We start from the raw sequence: 27,485 nt of genomic DNA on the forward strand, positions 1-27,485 counted from the left end.
GATTTCAGTTGGAGAAATTAGTTGTGGGGTGAGAGAAAATTCTCACAATAATTTTGCCATTATTTTCCTCAAATTAGATTTCCATTTGGGCATATAAATTACTGTACTTAGAATTCTTGATGGGGAATAATAATAAAACCCTCATCTGCTGCACCAGTTTCCCGCATTGGGTTTTTCCAAGGATAATTGTCCAAAAATAAGTATGTCAAAATTCTTGTGTGTGTGTAAGAATTTCTCAGTTTTCAAATTATTTATTTTTGCAGTATTTTTATCGTGAAAATTGCAGTTGTGATTTTATTTGTTGTTTACAATAGAAAATAAAGTGCATAAGTAAATTTTCAGTTAGAAGAATAATTTCCAGTTGCTAGAATAGATAAAAAATTTCACATGGTATAAGAGCACAATTGATCAACTAGAGAGCTCAGAAAAATAAAAGAAAAAAATTTCACTGCTCAGCAAGGGTAGTAGACTGAAATTCCCAAGGGCAACACAATATTTTGTGAAGAGGCCACGTTTCTTGAGGAACATTTGACTTTTTCTGAGAGAGGGGTAGAAAAATTCGATCCTTCCAGATCAAGTGATTCCAAAGGAAACAACTTAGATTTTCCATTGACTAGATCTCTAGTTATACACAGAGGTTTTTGTAGTAGTTCACCAAAAGCAGATCCAACGTCAAGGTGGAAAAGATGAATATCACAATACAAATTTTGTAGCATAACCATGGACAAAAGTAACATTCATGAGACTTTGGATTTGTCTTCTAGATTGGAGGATGATTTTTCTTGAATATGAGGATCAACTTCACAAGATGTCTGGTATATAGATAGTGGAGCATCAACTCACATTACAAGGGTTAGAGAATATTTCTCTAGCTACAAGGAGGAGAAGATGGAGTTCCAGATTACTATGGGAAACATAACAAAATGTACTCCAGTAGGGAGAGGTACCATATATTTTCAGAGGGAGTTAGGAGCAAGAACCAATGCTACAAATGTATTGCATGTGCCAGGATTAGGTGTGAACCTGATTTCAATATCCAATTTACAAGGTAAGGGGTAAGATATTCACTCCGTAGGGAAGAAAGTGTATGTCAAATACCCAAGCTCGAAAAAGGTAAGATAAATTAGAGTTCGAAGTAACATATTGTAACAGTTACAGATTGATTCTGCAATGGCACTGTAGTGGGAAGGAGCTGAATGAGTTATGTCATAGGAGAATGGGACATTTACACCATGGAGCACTCAAGATCCTCAGAGAAATAGTAACATGGGTTCCAAAATTTGGTATAGAACATGATGATGTGGGCATAGGATGCGTACTTGGGAAGTATGTTAAGGAATTTTTTTGAAGAAGTGACAGTAGAGCTGATGGCATGTTAGGACTCATACCTTCAGATATTTGCAGTCTGATGTCCACTAGAGCTCTCATTGGGGTTGAATATTTCATCACCTTTATTGATGACCATTCCAGGAAAACCTGGATCTACTTCATGAAGACCAAAGATGAGGTATTCAATCATTTCAAAGAGTTTAAAGATCTCATGGAGAATGTGATAGGGAAGAAGATCAAGGTGCTTCACTCAGATAATGGTGGAGAATACATTTATAAAGAATTCACAAATTTTTGTACGAAGGAAGGCATCAAGAGAGAATGGACAACTCCATATAATCCATAATAGAATGTCGTAGCGGAGTGGAAAAACAAAACCATTGTTGGATCTGCAAAGGTTGTGTTATATGACCTTTATCTACCCATATCATGGGAAGAGGCATGTAACATGGTAGTATATATTCACAACAAAAATCCTCATAGAGCATTGGGGATTAAAACACCAAAAGGAGTCTTCACGGGGAAGAAGCCAAAGGTGATCCACTTCAGAATTTTTGGTAGTGTTGCTTATTGCGACGTACCAGATGATAGATGTACCAAACATGATGAGAATTCAGAGAAAGAGTTCTTCATTGTGTATAGAGAAACCTTAAAGTAATACAAAATCTACATTCCTAGTAGTAGCAAGATTGTAGTAAGGTGAGACGTGAATTTTAGGGAGGACCGAGGTTTTAGGAGATCTCGTGAGATGCCTGCAGTTGATCAAAATCAGTCATCATAAGCTCCTTTGGTCTAGTAGTAGGGGCAACCAATGGGAAAGGAAGGAGTTCAGTCATAAGGATTGAGTAGTGTGACCAATACCAATATTTACTCAAGTGCAGGAAATCTAGATATTTCACAGCAGATGGAGCAGCAGAGGCAGGATGAGGAGGAGCTAGTTGAACCTCCCATGATCAGTGACCGAGTTAGTAGAGAGGTTCATCAAACATTGAGAGATGCAAAGGAGTTTATTGGAACTCCTAGGATGAACAAAAAATAATGTAGACAACCTAACATGTACTAGGAGTTGGTGGCTCAGGTTGTAGAAACTTTGAGCTTTAAGGAGGCTGCACAACATCAAGTGTGGTTAGATGCCATGATAGAAGAGTATAGATCTACCATGACAAATGATGTTTGTGAGGTAGTACTAAGGCCGAAAGATAGATCCATTATAAGATCTAGATGGATCTACAAGATCAAATATGCTGCAGATGGTAGTGTGGAAAAGTGAAAGGCTAGGTTCGTGGCAAAGGGGTATGCACAAAAATAAGGGATATATTATGAGGAGGCCTTCACCCCAGTTTTTAGATACACTTCTATTCGGTTAGTTATATCCCTGGCAGCTTAGATGGGATGGAAGATTTACCATATGGATTTCAAGACAACCTTCTTGAATGGGGTGATAGAGGAAGAAGTGTACATAGAAAAACTAGATGGATTTGAGACTCATGAGAGGAACGCTCATGTGTGTAGACTGCAGAAAAATCTATACAAACTCAAGTAGGCTCTTAGGGCATGGTATGGTCGTATCGAAAACTACTTGTAGTAGATGGGATTCATCAAGAGTGACACAAATCATAACCTTTACTATTTGATGGTAGAGGGTGAGCCACTCATTCTAGTTTTGTATATGGATGATCTCTTTTTGACAGGATCATGAGGGCTCATAGAGGACTGGAAGAGGAACCTGACAACAGAGTTTGACATGAAGCATTTGGAGTTGATGCACTATTTCCTAGGATTGGAAGTGTGGAAGAGGCATGTGGAGATCATCTTTTGGAAAGGAAGATACACTACAGATATTTTGAATAGGTTCAGAATGTAGGATTGAAACCCATGTCTACGCCCATGATCACCAACTGGAAGAAGATAGATGCATGAGATGAAAAAGATGTCGATCTGACCTTGTATAGACAACTTATTGGGTCTCTCATATATTTGGTTAGCATTAGGCCAGATATTTGCTTCGCCGTCAATAACCTAAGTCAGTTCATGGTAAAGTTGAAGAGGGCACATTAGGAAGAAGTGAGGCATATTGTGAGGAATGTTCATGGTACAATCAAGTATGGGTTAAGGTATACTCAAGGGATGATGTCAAACTTTATGGGTACACATATGAAAATTGGGAAGGAAGTTCAATCGACAAGAGAAGTGCCTCTGGTACTACTTCACTATTGGATTAGGGATGGTTTCTTAGTGTAGTAGGAAGTAGAAGTTAGTAGCACTAATCTCTGCAGAAGAGGAGTATATGGTAACCAGAACAACTACGTGAGAAGCAATATGGATTCGGTTGTTGATAGTAAGCTTGTTTAGGCATAGGATAGAGGCGACTAGTGTCTATTGTGATAATCAAAGTTTCATAAAGCTATATGAGAATCCAATGTTTCATGATAGGTCAAAGCACATCAATATTCAGTGTCATTTCATCATAGATTATGCACAACATTGAGCAGTCTAGCTACAGTATGTTCCCATAGAAGAGAATGTTGCAGATATAATCACGAAATCTCTGAGAAGAGCTAAGTTTGTTTATTTCAGGGAAAAAATAGGTATGGTGGAGAAACCATTTCAGTAGCAGGGACATGTTACTTTGGATGATTCTCAATTGCAAATGTTGCATTTACAATAGCAACATCTGAGAGGGAGTTGTAGTGTAGATGCAGTGTTGGTAGCGGTATGGCAGTGTCAACAGGAGTACAAATGCAACATATATTAGAGTTACGCAGTAGTTGGTGGGTAGTATGGCCAGACATCAACAATGTGACAAGAGATGATGTAGAGACAGGGTGTTGTGGCAGGATGTGCAACACTAGAAGACATTCCTCACTAAGAGGGAGTGTTAGTTTTTGTACCATCGGACGTGTTCTTGCCACAAAATTTGGTGGAGAGGATAAAATACGTGAGATCTCCAAAACCCCGAAATCTTTTCTAGAAATTCTACCTAGAAATGAATTAATTAGATTATTAACTAGTTTTTAAATATTTTCTAAGTCTAAACTTAGGCAATATGGTTATTTAATTAAGTGAAGGTGAGAATCATCTAGAAGCTCACATGGATCGATCTAGAGATGATCCTAGCCATCGATTATGCTTTAATCTTGGCATGTGTTGCTCCAAAAAAGGATTATAAGAGGAGATCAATGTGGTGATGGAGAATACACAAATGGAGATACTCAGCTGCCCTGGCAGTTTGATTTTCTCAGTAGCATTAGCTCAATAGAGAAGATAGAGCTAGAGGGTAAGTAGCAGGTGGAAGAGGAGGGTAGTAGCATTTTTGGAGAAGGTTTCCAGACCATGGAAGAGGCAAAGGAAGGAAGGCCAAAATTCTCATAGGGCAGCATAAGCTCTGTGTAGAGCGTGATGTAGGAGGCTCAACGAAGAGGCTAGGGAGGTGATTTTGATGGCATAAATTAGTTGTGGGGTGACAGAAAATTCTCACAATAATTTTATGAGTATTTTCCTCATATTATATTACTGGTTGGGCATTTACATTATTCTACTCAAAATTGTACTGAAGAATAATAATAAATCCCTCATATTCTGCAACGATTTAGATGCATTATTTTTTTCCGAGGACAATTGTCCAAAAATAAGTATGTCAAAATTCTTGTGCATGTGCTAGAATTTCTCATTTTTCAGTGTTTTTTTGTGCAGTAATTTTATCGTGAAGATTACAGTTATGATTTTATTCGTTGTTTTTCATAGCAAATAAACTGCATAACGAATTTTTCAGTTAGAAGAATAATTTTCAGTTCCTGCAATATATAAAAAATTTCACAAGTAATTTGTATAAGGGATATATAAATTGTTGTATGGAAATGACCTGAGAACCTTGGTGGAAAGGGTTTAGGGTTAGGAAATCTACATTTTAAGGATATAAGTGGTGAGAAAAAAATATAATTCTAGCTCATTATGCTATCTCAAATTATGTCAAGGGAGAAGAGGAGGCATGTAAGGATTAAAAAAGAGGGTGAAAATGATATTGGGTGAGGACATTTCCATTGGAAAAACGATGGATATGAACATAAAATATTTTGTAGAGAGGTTCCATGGAAGGGTGGCCATAGAGAATTTATTGGGAAATTGATTTGATTCCAAATCAAAGGGTTTAACTTGATGCAATGTTGGGTGTGCATGAGTTGCATAAGCAGCAAAATCACTAATTGACTATGGAGCAGTGAAAATATTTCCTTAGTATTTTGCAAGCTAGATGGTGATCATATTAAGTCATTAAGGCCATATCCTCAATAGAGAAAAGGAGCCCCTATTGATCTCTTACCTATGAGGAAGAGTTTTCCTTCATATCATCAATCTGTAATTGTTAGTGAAGTTTCCCCTCGATGATATCATGGATTAGATAGGGGGAGGCCAACTGTAGAAAGAGCTTGTGTAGCTGAGCCTATGGTTTGGTGGAAAAGAACTCAACTCCAATAAATTGTTTTCTTTTACAATTTAGATAATTTTTCTTACTTTTCTTTATGAAATTTATATTGCTATAGGTATTTTGGTGGTTTTGATTCATCTTCTCTACTCTCTTCTTCATGAACATTTTATGTTGGGGGGAATTCAATTCTTTTCTGATATTCTTGGTTGACCTATCTTTAAACATTATTTACTTTTTTTATTACTTATGGGTCATCTTTCCTCAAAATAAAACTCTTCCTAGGAAAAATTTCATTTTCCATGTCAACACGATAATTTTCTCATGGAAAGAGATATAATTACAAGTTGAGGTATTAGACCCTAGGTCAACCTATTATTTTCATTTATCTTGAGTAATTTGGTGTTTGGATTCTCTATATAGTCTTTAATTTCCTAGATTGTGTTTGTGAAGTTAATTTATACAGGGTTAATACAAAATATTTGGTAAATTTTTATTTAATATTTTTCGAAGTGAATATTTCACCCTATGCCTCTCTGATATTGTACCACTTATAAGGTGAGTCATTTAGTGTCTTTGGGAACATGTTGGACCAAACTATTTCATCGTTGTACTCAATTATTCTCCATTCCTTCTTGCAGTCTTCAATGTGGGTGATAAGATCAAAAATTGGCTTAAACTTAGGTATAATTGACACGTCTGATAATTTATTTTCATCAAAAGATTTGACAAAGCATGTGGTAATGATGGTCAAATTTTGTAGTCAATATGCATGCATATAAGACCTTCTTGTTTCTTATCTTATGAATGAATGCACTAGACTATATAGTTAGCTTTCTTCTTTTACCATATTAGACACCTCATCAATGAGAACTAATGATGACTCTCACTTTCTGAATAATAATGGTCAGTTTGAGGTCAATTTTACATTTGTGGGAATTGGACTCGACTTTTGTTTAATCTTAATTTCATACATTGTGAGCATATTTTGTTAGAGGATGGAAATTTTTTTATCCCTGTGAATGGATTCAATTAACTAACATTTTATTATTATTTTTATTCATAGATTTATATCTGCCATAATGCCATTTGTAGAGTTTTGTTTCCAATTTCTAATAGCCAATAGTTATATTAGGTTTAAAATTATCTTGATACCCTTGGATAACTTGGTATACATTTATAGAATCAATAACTTCTTCCTAGGGTTTCGTCAATAACTTCTTCCTTGGGTTTTTTCTTTCTTTTGCTAGGGTCCAAGGGTATGATAATTTTCTTTCCATTTCCTTTGAGTTTGATTTTATCAGTTTTGAGAAAAATTCTTTCTTTCATTTTTATTTCCCATGGTCATTTGACTAGCATTGAATAATAATTTATGCCTTTGACCAAGGTTATTACTTCCAAATTGAAAAAATTCAATATCCCCATGATAATCGCTTTTGCACTTCTAAACAAGCCATTGGGTTCAATCAATTGTTGATCCATAAGTTTGAGTAAATTCTTGGATCTCATTAGTTTAGGCTTTCCCATTATGATCCATATTACTTTAGGAAGAATAGTAGATTGTGAACTAAATTTTAACACCACTTGAGGAATCATAAGCACTTTGACTTCTAGGTCAACTTGCAGGTGATAGTCATAATGAATATTTTCTTGACTAAGTTGCCTAAGGTTCTTAGATGTCCTTTTCTCTTCTTTAGATCCTTTAGGATGTTTTATAGTTATAATAGTTGGGTGATTGATAGTTATTAATTCAATAAATTAAAGAATTCATCAAAGTCTGCGTCCTTCATCACATCCTGGTACTTCCTTTGTCAACATTCTTTTTTCGTTTCTTGTTCTTCTTAGTTGAGGAGTCCAAATAGTTCCCTCATAGCATGTATATCATTTTTATAATAAGATACCATTTATATTTATTTATGAGCTTAATTGTGGAAATTTTGGTACATTGTATTATAAATATCCTACTCTATATCTTGTGACAACATTTAAATTCTTGGAGTTGAGGACTTCATGTTTATGAACACTTTGTAAGAGATTGACAATTCTCCTTTCTCAGTTTATTTAGCATGTTGGAAAATTCTTAAGGGATTGATTTCCAACTCCGCATATATTTAAAAGTTTCAAATCATTTTTATCCTTTATAAGATAATCATGACCTAATTGGTGTTCCTTTAAAAAAATAAAGTAGTATATATTGTCAAATATTCCTTGACCATTTCCTCCTTGACCATATGGAATATGGTATTCTCCTCTGTATCCAATTATTCCTTGATAACGACCTCTTCCTTGGTACTCTCCTCCTCATCCTTGATAATCATCACCTTTTCCTCTTTGAACTTAGTTTTGAATGACAATCTAAGTTGATACCTAATGTGGTAATTGAACCTATTTTGTCAACTGTTTTGTCACTCATGTGTGTTGTGGGTTACTTCTTCATAGATGGCACACCATTTTGTTTTTTCATTCTTCATGTTGTTTATGCATTTTTTTGTGATGTGGTTGGTGATGGTTTAAAATTTTCACTGTAAAATTATTTCTAAACCATTCCAACATCATATTCTCTTTCATTCTATTCACAATACTTGTAATATTCTATGGTGTGTTCATCATTTTCATACGAGCTGTGCACTCAAGATCGCTTTCCTTGCAACAAGATCCTAGATTGATTTCTATAACATCTTTAATTTTTCCCTAACCTTGAACCCTTTTTTCTGAAGGTGTGATATAGAGTTCATTGAATCTATTTTTTGTGATTTCTTCAAGGCATCATTGCATTTTTCAAATTCTATAATCTCATATGTGCTTGAATGTTCTTGAGAAGTTTTTTCCACAAACCATTTAACCGACAGTTCCTTGTCAATCATGTAAGCAATTTGGATGAGTAAATATTTGAATATTTTATAATATTCTCTTATAGATTATCTTGACGTTTGTTTAGTTTTTTTTCACTTTTTGAACTACTAGGTACTTGCTATATTCGGTCTTGAAGAATGACAAATAGTCATTTTAAAGTTTTTCCTTCATGTTTTTTTTAATTTTCTGTAAAATTCAGGAACCATGTGAAGGCTATTGTCCTAAGAGCCCCAAAAAAGAGCCATATATTTGGTCTTGTATGAGACGTTCATGGAATATCAATACTTTTAAAATATGAATCAATTCCAGTTAGGGTGTTCTTCTCCCTCATACATAGGTAGATGATGGTGGAACATTTTATTTAAGGAGGAATGTCTCAACTTTGGCTAGGGTTCAACTACTAGGGTTGAATGCACTACTTTTCCAATTAATGTTATCAACTACATTACTTACCTAATTGGTGTTGTTAACTATGTTACTTTTCTGAATGATTCCTTCAACTACATTACTTGTTTGACTAGTATTATTGGCTACATTACTTGTCTAATTGGTAATATCTATTATGTGTCTCTAGTTTCATTGAAAATTTTCATTTTAATTAGGTTAGGTAATTCCTCAATTTGAAAATATTGATCTATATACTCAATAATTTCTCTCATTTGCGGTTGTTGGAATAATTCTCTAATTCTTAGACTTGCTTGAATTGAGCCCAAATATCTACGTCGAGTGGGTCCCAACTTTTAAAAATGTGGTTCATGGCCACTGAGTGACCACTACATCCACGAGAAATAATCCAGACAGATCCACTCAAAGGGATCTACCGACCGACCTAATATGTTAGGCCTAACCCCAAGGGTGTCAAGGAAGTTTGACCCTGTGACCTCCCAATTAGCAAGGTACTTAGCAACAATAACTCAACTAATTGAGCTATCCCTTGGGGACGAGTGGGTCACAACTTGTTAATATACATATTTCAATATTGTATTTTTTGGCATTATGAATTATGTGTTGTCCTTGATGGCAAGCTACCCGATGAATGGCAACCTACATGATGAGTTGTCTCTTGAAGGAAACCTACTTGTTGAAGGTGTAAAAAGGATGTGTCTACATATGTGACAAAGTGTTTTGACAAAGGTATAGCAGTGCAAAGGAAAAGGTATGATAAATTTGAAAGTTCAAGAAGTATACATGAGTTCTATTAAGCAACGTCGTGTACACACGGGAGTATGAAGAGGAAAAGACGTGTACATTTTCCACACCATGGTACTCTGAATACCAAGGGTACTTACCATGGTATTTCCATGTGGTATTGAGCCTAGTAACAGATGTTTTGATCCCATCTAAGAAAAACATCAGCTCAAGTATGGTTTTTACCTATGGTATTTGATAAAGGCTAATCTATATAAGGTGATGAAGATCAAACTGGTAGTGAGTGTGTAAGTGATGGAAATATGTTAGGTCCCTATACTACTAGTGTAACCCCTTATTGTTATTAGTGCAACCCCCTTATTGTATTATTGTGCCCCCATAGAATCCCAGTATTGTTTTTATTGTGCCCCTACAATATTATTGTTATGTAGGCTCTGATTGTATTGGGACCCCTTAGACTACTATATAGAGAAAGGAGGTCTTGTCATTTGTATCATCCAAAAATTGTTCATTTGCGTACATTAAAGGAGGTTTCCCCCTTGAAGATGCTGATTTTGAAGTCGTTGATCTATCTTTTATATCTTTTTGTGAGTTGGTTCATAACATTTGGTATCAGAGCTTTTGATTCTAGGGTTTCGCTCCTCCAAACAAGTCATCATGGAATGTTCGCTATAAATTTGTTTATAAGACATTTCAGAAGGTGCAATTAAAACCCATTTGATTTGCAATATCGATGAACCTCGGGTCTGATTTCAGATCTTTTCTCACTATATTGTCATTGATAGGATCCAAGGAATGTAGGGTTTTTGTAGGCTCCCGAATTCTATCTCAAACATGTGACCTAGGTAAAATCATCAAAACTTTCTCTTTGAGCATAAGATTGAAATTTCATAAAATGTTACAGAAAGAGGATGACTTGTAGTTTTTTGTGTATAGGTTTTAGGTCCTAAGGTAAAAGCAATGACACGTGGCACTTCGTACAAGATCGCTCTACTGAACCCATCTATAATAAGGTCATCGTGGGAGATTTGGCATAACACTTCCTTGGATAATCCAATATTGATCATACTTGAGGGGCTATAAAGATGACTTAGAGGGATACCCCAGGAGGTAATTTCGGACCTTGGATATTTGAAATTATAGAGATACAATAGATTCAATATTGAGCTCCTACAATGTGAAAAAAAGTGTGTAGTTTTTTAAAATTTTTACATAAGTTTGGTTTGAAAAATTAGTTTGAAGGAATTCAAAGGGCATAGTGAAGCATACTTATCATTAATTGATGCCCCAGAGAATGAAAATGGAAACACCTAGTAAGAAACCTAAAAGATCTAGCATGGCTCATGAAGAAGAGGAGGAAATGCAACATGATATACCAAAATTACGAGATCGAGTGCAACAAAATTCACTCTTACAAAAAGTAACATAAGCTAAGATGGAGGGTTTAAAAAAAGGCGTGGAAGCTAATATGGATGGTGTGGAAGTTAAGATGGATGGTTTAAAGAAAATAATGGAAGCTAATATGGATGGTTTAAAGGAAGGCGTGGAAGCTAAGATGAATGATGTGGAAGCTAAGATGGATAGTATAGAAGAAAAACTTAAAGAAAAAATGGAAGATTTGAATACAGATTTGACAAAGTTGCTACAAGAAATGCTTACTAATGGTGAAAGGGTAGTAAAGGAAACTAATGATGAGAAAAAAGGAAATGTTAATCATGACTTCATAGACTCTAACATTGGATTGAAGACCCACCATGTTCCAAAGATTGATATGAGGAAGTTTGATAGAAAGGATCCTGTAACATGGATACCACAGATGGAGAAATATTTCGATCTCCATAATGTGAAAAACACACAAAAGGTATGGATTGTAAATTTATATTTGGAACCAAATCAATTTCTATGGTATTGATGGCTTTGCTCTCGTAAAAAAATTGTCACTTGGGTAATTTTTACAAAAAAAATGATAGCACATTATGAGGATACAAAAAGAAACACTATTTTTAGCCGATTGATAAATCTCAAACAAAAGGGTTCAATGATGGAGCACATTGAGGAATTCCAAAAATTGAATATAAGGGTAAAATATATTCTAGAGGAGCATATGATTGATGTTTTCATAGGGACTTTAAAGGATAACATCCAACGTGAGGTTCATCTTTGGGAACTTGATTTATTGGAGAAGGCATTTAGGTTGGCAAGAAAATGGAAAGCAAAATTATGGCAACAAGGAAGCCTACCACTCACAACTATAAATATGGAAGTGTTGTTTTCCCTAGCCTTCCACAACCTACAAGGTTGACACCACAACAATTGAAAGAGAAAAGAGCAAAAGGGATTTGTTACAATTATGATAGAAAATACAGTAAAGGTCATAAGTGTGATGAGAAGAAATTATTTTACATCGATTGTGAAGAGGAGGAAGAAAAGGAACAAGAAATGTCAAAAAAGAGGATATACACCATGATCAAAGCATATAGAAAGAAGAAAGGAATATAACCATATATTGTAATGCATTGGCCAGAATTACCACTCCTCAAACTATCAAGATAGAAGGACATATCAAGAAGAAAAAGGGAATAGTGTTGATTGATCCGTGCAATACCCATAATTTTATTCATTGTAATATAGCCAACGAATTAAATTTCTTCCTATATCTAGCACCAGAGTGTCAAGTGATGGTTGCAAGTGGAGGAACCATAATTTTCTCTAGGAAGTTCCATAATATCAAGCTATCCATGGGAGAATATGTATTGAATATCCCAATGCTTTCCATTCCAATGGGTGGTGCTGATGTTGTACTAGGAGTCTAATGGCTACAATCCTTGGGTACAATAGCTTTTAACTTTCAAGAACCTTTCATGAAATATTTTTCAGAAGGAAATAAAGTTGAATTAAGGGGTATCGCAAGGAAACTGGAAATATAATCATCTCTAACGGAATGAAAATGATTCTAAAGAAAGAACAACAAGGCATAGTTATAGAGTTATTTTCACTAGAGGTTCCCACATCAAAATCATCTATTTCTCCAGATCTCCAAAAAGTCTTGGACAATCATACCAAGCTATTTGAGACTCTCAAAGGCCTCCTACCTATTCGTGATCATGATCATGCTATTCATTTAATTCCAGGAATTGTTCCTCCAAACATCAGGCCTTATAGATATCCCTATGTCCAAAAGAGTGAAATTGAATGTATGGTTGTAGAAATGGTAGAGTCTGGTATAACTCAACCTAGTCAAGGTACTTTCTCTGCTCCAGTAGTATTGTTGCACAAGAAGGATGGATCATGGCACATGTGTTCATCTTATAGGTAGCTCAACAAGCTCACTATTGAAGATAAATTTCTCATTCCTATCATTTATGAATTATTGGATGAATTGCGTGGATCAATTTACTTCACCAAGTTGGATCTTCATTCAGGATATCATCAAATCAGAATGAAGATTGAAGGCATTCTGAAAACAAAAATTAGAACTCATGAGGGTCATTATGAGTTTTTTGTCATGCCTTTTGGCCTTACCAATTCACCTTATACATTTTAAGGTTTGATGAATTCCATTTTCAAAGCCTTCCTCAGAAAAAATGTTTTAGTATTTTTTGACGGTATACTAATCTACAACAAGTTTTGGAAGGATCATTTTCAACATGTTGACAGGTTGCTTAAACTATTGCTGGAGAAACAATTATATGAAACTCCAAATGTTCCTTTGGAGTACAAGAGGTGGAATATTTGGGTCATATTGTATCTCATGAAGGTGTTAAGGTGGACCCTAGAAAAATTAAAGCCATTAAGGAATGGAAAATCCCCACATTCGTAAAGCATCTACAAGGATTTCTCGGGTTGACGAGGTATTATCGCAAGTTTGTTAAGAATTATAGGAGAATAGCAACACCTATAACAAAATTATTGAAGAAAGATGCATTTTCATGGACTCCAGACGAAACAAAGGCCTTTGAACATCTTAAAGAGGAAATGTGCCAAGCACCATCTTAGCTATGGAAGATTTCACAAAAACCTTTATTGTGGAATGCGATGCCTTAGGAAATGGAATTGATACTATTTTAATGCAAGACGACCCATTGCTTTGAAATTTTTCCAATCAAAGGAAAGTATTTACACAAAGATATTTATGAGAAGGAAATGTTGGCAATACTACATGCACCTAGGAAATGACAACCTTACCTAATGGGAAGACACTTCAAGGTAAAAACGAATCATGATAGTCTTAAATAATTTAACGAATCTTGATAGTCTTAAATAATTTTTAGAACAAAGATTATCTTTAGAAGAGAAGAAAAAATGGGTCACAATGATGTTGTGTTATGAATTTGAAATCATTTACAAAAAAGGGAAGGAAAATGTTGTGGCAGATGTAGTCTCAGGAAAGGATGAGTATGTGGAAGCATTCCTTTGCACCATTTCTATTATCCAACCAGATTGGATAAACGAATCAAGGGACAAATGGATGAATTACGAAGAAGTATGTCCACTCATTCAAAAGTTGCAGAAGATCCCAGTTCAAATAATATTGCCAGAGCTTTGACGAGGAAGGGAAAATCATAATGAAACCTGAAGCAGTCACAGAAACAAGAAAGCGACAGCTATGGAATCGATTAATTTCAGAGCATCTCATCAAGTGGAAGAACTTACCCGCTGAAGATTCCACATGGGATGATGATAATTTTTATACAGAAGCATCCATAATTACTCAAGCGTTGAGGACAACACCTTTTGGAGGAGAGGTGCATGCTAGGTCCCTATACTACTAGTGTAACCCATTATTGTTATTAGTGCAACCCCCTTATTCTATTATTGTGCCCATATAGTACCCATGTTGTTATTATTGTGCCCCCATTGAAGCCCACTACTGTTATTGTTGTGGCCCTACAATATTATTGTTATGTAGGCTTTGATTGTATTGGGACCCCTTAGATTCCTATATAGAGAAAGGAGGTCTTGTCATTTGTATCATCCAAGAATTGTTCATTTGTGTAATGTAAAGGAGTTTGTCCCCTTGAAGAGGCTGATTTTGAAGTCATTAATCTATATTTTATATCGTTTTGTGAGTTGGTTCATAATATTTAGATCTTTGGATTCTAGGGTTTTGCTGCTCCAAACAGGTCATCATGGCATGTTTGCTATAACGTTTTTTATACAACATTTAAGAAGATGAAATTAAAACCAAATTGAGCCACCATATAGATGAACCACGGGTCCAAATTTCATATATTTTATCACTATATTTTCAGAGATAGGATCCAAGGAATGTAGGGTTTTTGCAGGCTCCCGAATTATATCTCAAACATGTGACCTAGGTAAAATCATCATAACTTTCTCTCTTAGCATCGGATTGAAATTTTGTAAAAGGTTATAGAAAGAGGACAAACAATAGTTTTCTTTGTATGGGTTTTAGGTCCTAAGGTCAAAATAATGACACGTGGCACTTCGTACAATATTTCTCTACTAATCCCATGTATAATAAGGTCATCGTGGGAGATTTGGCATAACTCTTCCTTGGAGAATCCAATATTGATCAGACTTGAGGGGTTGGAAGGAGGACTTAGAGGGCTACTGTAAGAGGAAATTTTAGACTTTGGAAATCTGAAACTATAGAGATATAATAGATTCAATATCGAGTTCCTACAAAGTGAAAATGGTGTGTAGTTTTTTAAATTTTTTGCGTAAGTTTGGTTTGAAGAATTAGTTTGAAGGAATTCAAAGGGCATAGTGAAGCATAATTATCATTAATTGATGCCCCGTAGAAAGAAAATGAAAACACCTAGTAAGCAACCTGAAATCTCTAGCATGACTCATGAAGAAGAGGAGGAAATGCAACATGATATATCAAAATTACGAGACCAAGTGCAACAAAATTCACTCTTACAAAAAGTAAAATAAGTTAAGATGGAGGGCTTAAAGAAAGGCATGGAAGCTAAGATGGATGGCATGGAAGATAATATGGATGGTTTAAAGAAAAGTGTGGAAACCAATATGGATGGTTTAAAGAAAGGCATGGAAACTAATATGAATGATATGGAAGCTAAGATGGATGGTATAGAAGAAAAGCTTAAAGGCAACATGGAAGATTTGAAGACATATTTGACAAAGTTGCTACAATAAATGCTTACTAATTGTGAAAGGGTAGTAAAGGAAACTCATGATGAGAACAAAAGAAATGTTAATTATGATTTCATAGACTCTAACGTTGGATTGAAGACCCACCATGTTCCAAAGATCGATATGAGGAAGTTTGATGGCAAGGATCTCGTAACATGGATACTATAGATGGAGCAATATTTCGATCTCCATAATGTGCAAAACACACAAAAGGTATGCATTGTAACTTTAAATTTGGAACCAAATCAGTTTCTATGGTATCGATGGCTTTGCTCTAGTAAACAAATTGCACTTGGGCAATCTTTACGGAAGAAATGTTAGCACATTATGAGGATACTAAAAGAAACAATTTTTTTAGCCAATTGATAAATCTCAAACAAAGAGTTTCAATGATGGAGCACATTGAGGAATTCCAAAAATTGAATATAAGGGTATAAGATATTCCATTGGAGCATAGGATTAATGTGTTCATAGGAACTTTAAAGGATAACATCCAACATGAGTTTCACCTTGGGGAACTTGATTCATTGGAGAAGGCATTTAGGCTGGCAAGAAAAATGGAAAGAAAAATTATGGCAACAAGGAAGCCTACCACTCACAACTATAAATCTGGAAGTGTTGTTCTTCCTAGCCTTCCACAACCTACAAGGTTGACACCACAACAATTGAAAGAAAAAAGAGTAAAATATATTGTTTACAATTATGATAGCAACTACATTAAATGTCATAAGTGTGCTGAGAAGAAATTATTTTACATAGATTGTGAAGAGGAGGAAGGAAAGGAACAAGAAATGTCAAAAGAAGAGGATATACACCATGAAAAAAATCCTAGAGAAAGAAGAAAGGAAACTGACCATATCTTGTAATGCATTGGCCAGAATTACCACTCCTCAAACTATCAAGATATAAGGACATATCATGAAGAAAAAGGTAATAATGTTGATTGATTCGGGAAGTACCCATAATTTTATTCATTGTAATATAGCCAAGGAATTGAATTGCTTCCTATATCTAGCAAAAGAGTGTCAAGTGATGGTTCCAAGTGGAGGAACCTTAAATTTGTTTGGAAAGTGCCATAATATCAAGATATCCATGGGAGAATATGTATTGAATAGCCCAATGCTTTCCATTCCAATGGGTGGTGTTGATGTTGTAGTAGGAGTCCAATTGGATAAAATCCTCGAGTACAATGGATTTTAATTTTCAATAACTTTACCGAGAAATATAATAAGATCTAACGGAATGACAAAGCTTCTAAAGAAATAACAACGAGGTGTAATTGCACAATTATGTTCGCCAGAGGTTCCCACCTTGAAATCATCTATTTCTCTAGATCTCCAAAAAGTCTTGGATAATCATTCCAAGGTATTTGAGACTGCCAAAGGCTTCCTACCTATTTGTGATCATGATCATGTTATTCATTTGATTCCATGGATAGTTCCTCCAAACACCAGGCGTTATAGATATCCCTATGCCCAAAAGAGTAAAATTGAATGTATGGTTGCAGAAATGTTAGAGTCTGGTATAATTAAGCCTAGTCAAAGTTCTTTCTCTACTCTAGTAGTATTGGTGCACAAGAAGGATTGGTCATGGTGAATGTGTCCAGATTATAGGGAGCTCAACAAGCTCACTATTAAAGATAAATTTCCCATTCCTGTCATTGATGAATTATTGGATGAATTGCATGGATCAATTTACTCCACTAAGTTGGATCTTCGTTTAGGATATCATCAAATATGAATGAAGATTGAAGACATTTTGAAAACAACACTTATAACTCATGAGGGTCATTATGAGTTTTTGGTCATGCCTTTTAGCCTTACCAATGCACCTTATACATTTCAAGTTTTAATGAATTGCATTTTCAAACCCTTCCTTTAAAAATTTGTGTTAGCTTTTTTTGATGATATACCAATCTACAACAAGTCTTGGAAGGATCATGTTCAACATGTTGACAATGTGCTCAAACTATTGGAGGAGAAACAATTATATGCAAAAAGCTCCAAATGTTTCTTTGAAGTACAAGAGGTGGAATATTTGGGTCATATTGTATCTCATGAAGGTGTTAAGGTAGACCCTAGATAAATTAAAGCCATTAAGGAATGGAAAATCCCCACATCCGTAAATCATCTACGAGGATTTCTCAGGTTGACAGGGTATTATTGCATGTTTGTTAATAATTATGGGAGAATAGCAACACCTCTAACAATATTATTGAAGAAAGATGCATTTTCATGGACTCCAGAAGAAACGAAGGCCTTTGAACATATTAAAGAGGAAATGTGCCAAGCACCGGTCTTAGCTATGCCAAACTTCATAAAAAAATTTATTATGGAATGTGGTGCCTCAGGACATGGAGTTGGTCTGTTTTAATGCAAGAATAAAGACCCATTGGTTTTGAAAGTCATCCAATGAAAGGACAGTATTTACACAAAGATATTTATCAGAAGGAAACATTGGCAATACTACATGCACATAAGAAATGGAGACCTTACCTAATGGGAAGACACTTCAAGGGAAAAACGAATCATGACAATGAATAAAGTGAGATCTTCTCATCCAACTTGTCCTCACGATGAACCACATTGGTTGGTTCGAAACGCGTCGACAAAAGTTTTTCGATGTGATTTTCACCGAAGATTCTTCAAAAAATTGATATGGATCACAAAAGTCTCAATTCGATAATTGAATCATGATAGTCTTAAATACTTTTCAGAACAAAGATTATCTTCAGAAGAGCAGTAAAAATGGGTCACAAAGATGTTGTGTTATGACTTTGAAATCATCTACAAAAAAGAGAAGTGAAATGTTGTGGCAGATATAGTCTCAAGAAAGGATGAGGATGTGGAAGAATTCCTTTGCACCATTTCTATTATCTAACCAGATTAGATAAATAGAAGAATGACGAAGAAGTGTGGCCACTCATTCAAAAGTTGCAGAATATCCCAGTTCAAATAATATTTCCAGAACTTTATGAGGAAGGAAAAATCATATTGAAACATGAATAAGTCACAGAAACAAGAAAGCGACGGCTACAAAATCGATCAATTTCAGAGTATCTCATCAAGTGGAAGAACTTACTCGCTTAAGATTCCATATGGGAGGATGGAATTTTTTATATAGAAGCATCCATAATTACTCAAGCATTGAGGGCAACATGTTTTGAAGGAGAGGGGCAAGTTAGGTCCCTATACTACTAGTGTAACCCCTTATTGTTATTAGTGTAACCTCGTTACTCTATTATTGTGCCCATATGGTCCCCATGTTGTTATTATTGTGCCCCATAGAAGCCCACTATTGTTACTGTTGCACCCATACAATATTATTTTTATATAGGCTATAATTGTATTGGGATCCCTTAGACTCTTATTTATAGAAAGGAGGTCTTGTCATTTGTATCATCAAATAATTTTTCATTTGTGTAATGTAAAGGAGGTTTCCCCCTCGAAGAGGCTGATTTTGAAGCCATTGATCTATCCTTTCTATCTTTTTGTGAACTGGTTCATAAAAAAATATTATGAATAATTATATCTGAAGCAAATATGCGTGTAATGGGATATTGATGCTTTTCTTGATCTAAAATAAGTATGCACCTGGGAGTTTGGTGATGGATTAGGTCTAATGGATCTGAGATGACAATCATGATTATGAGATGATATGATTTGTGTTGATAACGTCTTGACACGTGATTTTTCTGCATATGACGAGATCTTGGTATGTCTGAAGTTCTGTGTTGTAGTGAAGATTTGATTATGAATTTGTAGATTTGTATGCAAATATATAGCCTGTAAGGTACATACACACATTAGTTAATTTTGGTAAGTCATGTACACACATGTTTGTCTCCTAAAAAGAGTGTACACATGCAGATATTCTCCAAGGAAAGCGCATATAAAAAGTAGGGTTTTGATGAAAAAGGTGTATGATTAGTTTAATAAGTTTTGATGGGTTTCTTCTGTCTATCAATGAATTATTCTTGATGATATAGGCCTAAACAATGATGTTTTGATTATGAATTGATTGATTGAATAGTGTTGAAGTTACTTGTTGGTTGTGATTGAAGTTTGGTGAAGGTTTGTGTTTGTTTTAGAATGATGCAGTAGATCTGAGTAAGAGTCAGTGCTTGTTTTAGAATGACAATGGTTCCGTTTTCAGGTGTTAGTAGTTTAAGATCTCTACATGGGTATTCTTCATGAAAAGCATGTACACACGTGATTTTTCTACTACAAAGTAGCATACATATTTTGACATATGGTTGATCATGGTTTACAGTAACAGAATCTGGTTTTTGTGATATGAAATGTGATGTTTGATATTCTAGTTACAATGATCTATTTGTTCTAGTCAATTGGTTGAGTTTCACTTGATTGGGTTTTAGTGATTACTTGATTTAGTTGGGTTAGAGATTTGTGATTAAGTTATAGTGATAAGTTTCAGTTTTGATGATTGGTTTTGAGCTTAAATGTTGGTAGTGGGTCTAGTCTGAAAATTTGATGAAACATAGCCTACAAGTTATGATGTTGTGTAGCAGGTGGATCTAGTATGAAAATTTATGAAATGTAGTCCTCGGAGATGAGGGAGTTCGAGATTCCTTCCAGTAGTTTTTGGTAAATTAGATCACGGGGTTGGATCTCCCTTCCAGTAGCAACTAGAGAACGAGCAAAGGTGGTATCCTTCTGTAGGTTGGTGCTTGTGTATTGGTATAAGTTTATGCCAGTACAAGATTCAGGGGGTTGGAGCTCCCTTCCAGTAGGAGATGGGGAACGAGAGAAGGTTGTAGCCTTCTGTAGGTGGGTGCCTATGTACTCATATGAGTCTATTCCAGTACAATTTTGTAAAATAGTTTTCTTTATATTAAAAAGAAGACAAAAACAATAATAATAGGTCGTTTTTTCCTACATTAGGTTTCCCCCTTAAATATTAGTGTTCATGTGTGTTTCTTATGTGTGATGGTTTGTTTTGTTCTTACTACACATGGTCGTTGTCTATTTAATGTTTAATGAAGTATTGATGCGCTCAATCAAAATAAAGAGAAGATGAATTAACTGTAAAGTAAGTTTACAGGATATACGCTAGTTGTCTTAAGAACAATCGTGTACACATTCAGTTTCCCTTCTATAAAGTCGCGTACAGAAATTAGGAAATGAAATTGAAAATTTTATTGATTGGAAAATAATGATTCATGTCCCCTCCCCCCCCACCCTAACTCTCAATAATTTTCCCAACAATTTGTATGAGAGCAGGTCCTTTGGCAGAAGCTTGATCACTTGAAGGAGACCTGTCAAGACAATGGGAAGTAAGCAAAAGAAGAAAGCAAGTCAGAGTAAGAAAATCATAAATGGAAGTAGATATTTAGAAGCATTATTAAGTATGCACTTTTGTTCTAAATATGATCCATTTCCTTGTCTATTCAAAAATTATAGTGATGAAGAAGATGAGGTTGATCAACATTGTAAATTACTTATGGCATTTGAAGATAAGTTTGATGACAATTTCATGGATTCCCTAGAAGAAAAGGATATTTTTATTGAAGAAATGTCTCAGCTTAAGATTTGTTTAGAAGAAGCTAAATTAGCAGAAGAAACTTTGAAGAAACAAATCGTAGAAAAAGAAGAGCATAATTAGAAGCTAGAATGCGAAATAGTCAGTCTAAGGATAGAATTTGAGAAAGAAAAAATAATTAATCTTATATTTTCTAATGGATATGAAACCTTTAATGAAATCATCAAGGTTCAATGCTCACCTCTTATAGATATAAGTCTTGGATACTGTGAACAAACATCAAATACTGTAAAGTCTTCTACAAACACAGGAAGCTATCTCAATGTAGTAAAAGGAAGCAGTCAACATATCTCTATCCTACACAAAAATAATAAAGGACCAAATATACCTCCCAGGTAAACTCTTCTTGGTTACATAAAAAAAGAAAACTAGAAGGTACTACGATCCGAGACAATTCTACTTTAATGTAAAATGTTTTGCTTGTCATAATTTTGGTCATAAAGTTGCTCAATGTGCTTCTTACAAAACTATCATGACCAGGGAAGCAAGAAAACAAAAGAATGAGAAATACTCTCACAATGCCTTTTCTCCTCTTCAATATGAAATAAATTCTCCCTTTTCAATAACTTTGCGCATAAGGAATCTGAATGTAGGAGAAAAGGGCGATCAATATGTCAGGATAAGAAAATGGAAACAACATCTAAGGTATGAAATAAGGAAACCATTGAATCTGAGAACTGTGGTCTAGATTTATATGTAGAGGATCAAGAAAATTTTTGGTATATTAGTAGTGGATTCTCAAAACACATGACAGGTGATAAAGATAAGTTTATGTATTTTAATTAAATAAATAAAGAAAAGAACGTAACCTTTGGAAACAATACACCTCCTACTATCAAAGGAAAATGGACTGTTATGTTAAAAGAAAAGGCTAAAGATGGAAATGTTTTATTTGTTTATGGATTGAAGCATAACTCGTTAAGTGTTAGTCGGATGTGTGATCAAGAGAATGAAGTTGTTTTCAAATCAAAGAATTGTGTAGCTCAAAGTCTCGATACAGGAAAGATCATAATAAAAGGAACAAGAACTACATGTAATGTCTATGTCTTGGAAGGAAGTCTTGAACAGTGTTACTTAAGAAAAGTAAAAGAAGTTTGGTTATGGCACAAAATATTGGGACATCTAAGCTTTAGTCAATTACATAAGTCAAGCATGCTAGGAGCAGTTCGTGATTTTCCAAACACCTCTATACCAGAAAATACTATATGCAAATCATGTCAATTTGGTAAGCAAATCCGCATACAATTCAATGCCAAAGAAGGTTCTACAAGTAGGTCTCTTGAACTTATTCATACTGATTTATGCGGGCCAGTAAAACATAGGTTACTCAGAGGTGAACATTGTTTCATCTTACTTATTGATGATTTTTTTGGAATTTGATGGATTGGTTTATTAATGTATAAATATGAAGCATTTGATAAATTTAAAGTCTTCAAAGCTTTAGTAGAGAATGAGTTAGAATTGAAAATCAAATTTCTCATATATAACACAGGAGGAGAATAGATATCAAACAAATTTTTCAACTTTTGTGAACAACATGGCATCAAGAGCCAATTTTCTATAGCTAGGACTCCTCAACAAAATGGGGTAGTAGAAAGAATGAATAGAACAGTTCAACAAATGGCATGTGCCATGCTTGCTGGGTCTGGGACACCTCGTACCTTCTGGGGTGAAGCAACACATACATCAGTAAATATTCTTAACAAACCTCATATCCATGTGAACAATGATAAAATGACTTATGAACCTTGGTACCATAAACCCCCAACTGTTAAGTTTATAAAGAATGATAATGATAAACTTGGAAAGTTTGAAGCTCGTGCTGATGAAGGAATTCTTCTTGGGTGCTCCTCTAGAATCAAAGGATATAAATGTTACAATAAAAGTATTAAAAATATTGTTGAATGCATTAATGTTGTGATTGATGAAGCATCCAAAGACCTGAAAAGGGACGAACCATGAGATGACAAAGATCCTCTTGCATCTAGCCAAAATAATGAGGAGGAAAGAATCAATGAAGCATAATATGAAGGAAGTGACAATAGAGAAGAAAGGGAAAAGACTCCATCAAGGTATGTTCAGAAAAACCATCCAGAATCTCAAATTCTAGGAGGTAAGGAATCTGGAATACAAACTAGAAGAACTTTTGTTGGAATTTCCATTCATCTAGCCTTACAATCCACAATTGAACCACAAAATGTAAGTTAAGCTATCAAAGATGAATGTTGGGTTAATTCTATGCATGAAGAACTTGACCAGATAAAAAGGAATCACATTTGGGAATTAGTTCTTAGACCTCATGATAAGAATGTTATCTGGACAAAATGGGTATTTAAAAATAAACTAAACAAGAATGGAAAAGTAACTAGAAATAAAGGTAGACTAGTTGGCAACTGTTATGCTAAACAAGAAGGAATAGACCTTGAGGAAAAATTTTCACCTATATCTAGACTTGAAGCCGTAAGATTTTTTCTTTCCTTTTCAAGCTTTCATAATTTCAAAGTCTATCAAATGGATGTTAAATATGCATTTCTTAATGGGGTCCTAGAAAAAGAAGTCTATATTGAAAAACCTGAAGGGTTTATACTACGAAATGATGAAAAACTTGTTTGAAAACTCAAGAACGCATTATATGGGCTAAAACAAGACCCTCATGCATGGTATTACCGCCTTGACAAATATCTTTAACAACAAGGCTTCACTAATTGGTGTGCAGATGTCAACCTATATATAAAGATGGATGAAGGTAAACTTTTAATTGTTATTGTTTATGTGGATGACATCATATTTGGTATAAATGAAGAATCCAAGAGTCAAAGGTTTGATTCTATCATGTAGCAAGAATTTGAAATGTCTTTACTTGTTGAAATAACATGCTTTCTTGGTTTACAAGTACAAAAATAAAAGAATGGCATCTTCCTCTCACAAAAAAAGTACCTTAAGAAAATTCTAAAGAAATAAGGAATGAAAGATTGTAAATCGATATGCACAGACATGGTGATAGGATGTAGTCTTTGATGAAAATGAGATTAACTCAGACAAATTACAGAAAAACCACACATAAAAACCAGACACAAAATATGGCGGAAAAAGACTGAAGCCTCATGCTTCTCTCTCATTACTCTACATTAAAATAATTGAAATAGTGTTACAAATAAATAGATGAGAGATATTGGTCTCAAGATAGTGCGTGCTATCTTGGACACCTTTGGTTGAGATAATTTCTCCTTTGGTTGAGATAATTTCTCACCAGACACACCAATATAGGAGTTACCTAAACTAACTCCTATCTTAGAGGAACAACCCAAGAGTTAGGCACAAATTCCTAACTTGGAATATTTAATTAATTAATTTATTTTGGATTTATTATTGTTTTATGAGAGAGTCTAACAGTCTTAGTTCACACGATGTTTCTCCCGCAGTCAACCAACCAAAATACAGATACATGATCAGAAGTCCACTTCATCTTACAGGAAGAAGACTAGATATCATGCATGCAGTTGGGATTATTGGACGATTTTAGGCCAATCCAAAGGAAACTCATTTTCAAGAGGTCAAAAGAATCTTCAAATATCTACAAGGTACTCATGACCTTGGTTTATGGAATCCCAAAGATGCAGATCTTATTCTTCATGCTTGTACAGATGCAAATTGGGCAGGAAATGTGGGTGATAAAAAAGCACTAGTGGAGGATCATCCTATAAGGGTCCCCACTTGGTATCATGGTTTAGAAAGAAACAAAGACAAATTTATTTATCTAATGTAGAAGAAATATATGTAGCTCATGAATCATAATGCACATAACTTCTTTGGATGATGCAAACATTGCAAGATATTCAAATCAATTGCTCTTCACCCATTTCCATTATATATGATAATACAAGTGCAATTAGTATTTAAAAAAATCCGGTTATGCACTCCAAGGCCAAGCATATTTCAATTAAATATCATTTTCTAAGAGAACATGTGCTTGAACAAAAGGTTAAATTGGAATATATTCCCCCAAAATAACAAGTTGTTGATATTTTTACAAAACCTCTTCCACATGATGCATTTGAATATCTCAGACAGAAATTAGGAATGGTCTCTGCTTAATCACTAAGTTGATTCTTCATGTTCAATGGGAGTAATACATATGTGACTTGATGATGACTCCCATGGTCGTTTTTTTATTTTCATGTTGCTTATACTAATGACAATGTCTCTGGTGTAGTCATAATGCAAAGGTACAGACTTAGCAGACTTAGGGGGAGTTGAAGGTGTGAAATTTTAGTATTTCACTTTCTGTACACAGATCCTATAAATAAAAGTCATGTGTATATGTGAGTTCTGAATAGAACATTCACGTATATATTGGTATGATGAAGAAACAAGCTCCATTTTGCTTGTCGGTTCTGGAATTGGTTAAGTAAATTTGCATAGATGAGAGAGGTTTAGGGGGAGATTTTGCTATGCTTCAAATAATGCATTGTTGGCATTATGTTTTTCTTGATACATAAACATGTTGATGATATTGAAGCTAGATTGTTCTATATTACATATTGATGATGACTTGCTACTGACAAATGATTATGGTGTAGATCATATATGGTGTATGCTAGTTAATGATGAATATCATAGTCTTATGAGGTCTTTGGTCTTGGTTATAAATGTCTTATCTATCATTTGATGTAAAGGTCATGTAGAGACCTGTGATGTATTCATTGTAAAATTTAGTCATGTATGGACTATGGTGGTCAAGTCCTTTTGGACATTTGATGTAATTTGTACTCCCAATGTGTTTGGGAAGTTGATGTAAAATATGTAAATGAACTATGATTGGGTGATTGGTGTAATTTTGAGTCCTTTGTGATAAAACAAGTCATATGAGTCATAGAGTCATGTACTTCATTGTACATCCGTCAGAAACTTTAACATGTGCTCAGAGGGAGCACGATTAGTGTTCATACTCAACAGTTCATATATGGAAGTCTTCATTCAACATTGGTCAAGCCTTTTCCATTTATGTCAAAGCGGGAGAGTAGCTTGGTTTGGTGTTTGGATTAATGTGTTTTACAGGTATTTACAATTTGTGGTGACCAAACACCAAAGTGGTTGCCATAAAGTCCAAAGGGGGAGATTGTTGGCATTATGAAAAATGTGTTGTCCTTGATGGGAACCTACCCGATGAATGGAAACCTACTTGAATAGTTTATATTGTTGGTATAATGAATTATGTATTGTCCTTTATGGAAACCTAACTGATGAATGGAAACCTACTTGATGAGTTGTCTCTTGATTGAAACCTACTTGTTGAAGTTGTAAACATGATGTGTTTACAGATGTGACCAAGTGTTTTGACAAATACATAACATTTTAGAGGTAGAGGAATGATAAATTTGAAAGTTCAAGAAGTATCGCAGGTTCTATTAAGAAAAGCCATGTACAAATGCGAGTATGAAGAAGCAAAGACAAGTTAAGTTTCCGCACCATGGTATTCTAAATACCAAGGGTACTTACCATAGTATTACCTTATGGTATTGAGCCTAGTAACAGATGTTTTGATCCCATCTAAGAAAACAATTGGCTAGAGTATTGTTTTGACCTGTGGCATTGGATAAAGGCTAAGCTATATAAGGTGATGAAGATCAAAGTGGTACTGAGTGTGCAAATGATGGAAATAATATGAATAATTAGATCTAAAGAAAATATGCATGTGATGGGTTATTGATGCTTCTCTTGATCTAAACTAAGTATGCACCTGGGAGTTTGATGATGGATCAGATCCAATAGATCTAAGATGACAATCACAATTATGAGATGATCTGATTTGTGTTGATAGCATCTTAATGCGTGATTTTTCTATGTATGCCGAGATCTAGGTATGTCTAAATTTTTGTGTTGCAGCGAAGGTTTGATTATGAATTTACAGATCCATACATAGGTTTTATAGACTGTAAGGAATGTACATAGGCTATTGTGATTGTGGTAAGTAGTGTACACATGGGTTTGTCTCTAGAAAAGTGCTTACACAAATAGATATTATCTGAAGAAAGCATGGTTTCGATGAAAA

The sequence above is a fragment of the Pinus tabuliformis genome, chromosome X, assembly GCF_031772625.1.
Source record: "Pinus tabuliformis cultivar Carrire ecotype Pingquan chromosome X, CPIR1, whole genome shotgun sequence".
In the NCBI taxonomy this organism is placed as follows: Eukaryota; Viridiplantae; Streptophyta; class Pinopsida; order Pinales; family Pinaceae; genus Pinus; species Pinus tabuliformis.